The following is a 780-nucleotide window of genomic DNA, read 5'->3' as shown; positions in this document are numbered from 1 at the left end:
TAAGAAATGCCAGTAATTACAAAAATAAAATTGAAGAATAGAGCAACTCTAGAATTATTGGTACTTACAAATTACAATGCTCGAAATCAAACTTGAACTCTCAATTTTTTCTGAAAGACAAGCATGCCCAATTGCCCGTACTCTACACGTGGCACAAGATGATTGGTGCCACATCATATGCTTATTATAGAATTTAACGCGTTTTAGCCGCTAATGTTTTTGTTTTGTAATTACTGCTACTCTTATAATAATTGCTTTTTCGTGAACCCTCTTTGGTGTTTGGACAGTGACAAAGCTCGTGAAATTGTCACAATTTGCAATTGATGGCACCCGAAAAGGTTAGTTTATGATTTTACTTGTTTGCATTTGTGGCTAAGGACCTGTGTTGGGTCAATTACTTTGAGATATGCCTTGTTTCAATTATGTCGCTTACGATTGTGACCAAAATCTCATCCTCATAATATGTTAAATGGAATACTCTAAATTATTATCACGATTCCCTTTCTTTTGTTTTTTTATTAAACTATAAATATTTGCATGCTAAAGAAGTAGTAGTCTAAGCTTTTGATTCTTGCTTGATGGGTGACCAATAATCAATATATATTTTGTTTAGTGGAAGTTATATTTTATATAAAAAAATATTTAAATATATGAGTAATGTGATGGAACTAAAACACTATATAAAAAACTATTTAAATATTTCTAAAATACCGATATTTCAATAATTTTAACTATTAATTTTAATTAATATATATATTATATATATTTTTTTATAATCGA

Source organism: Arachis duranensis, chromosome 5 (genome assembly GCF_000817695.3).
Source record: "Arachis duranensis cultivar V14167 chromosome 5, aradu.V14167.gnm2.J7QH, whole genome shotgun sequence".
Classification (NCBI taxonomy): domain Eukaryota; kingdom Viridiplantae; phylum Streptophyta; class Magnoliopsida; order Fabales; family Fabaceae; genus Arachis; species Arachis duranensis.
The sequence above is the reverse complement of the archived record's forward strand: the minus strand, read 5'-3'. Positions refer to the sequence as shown.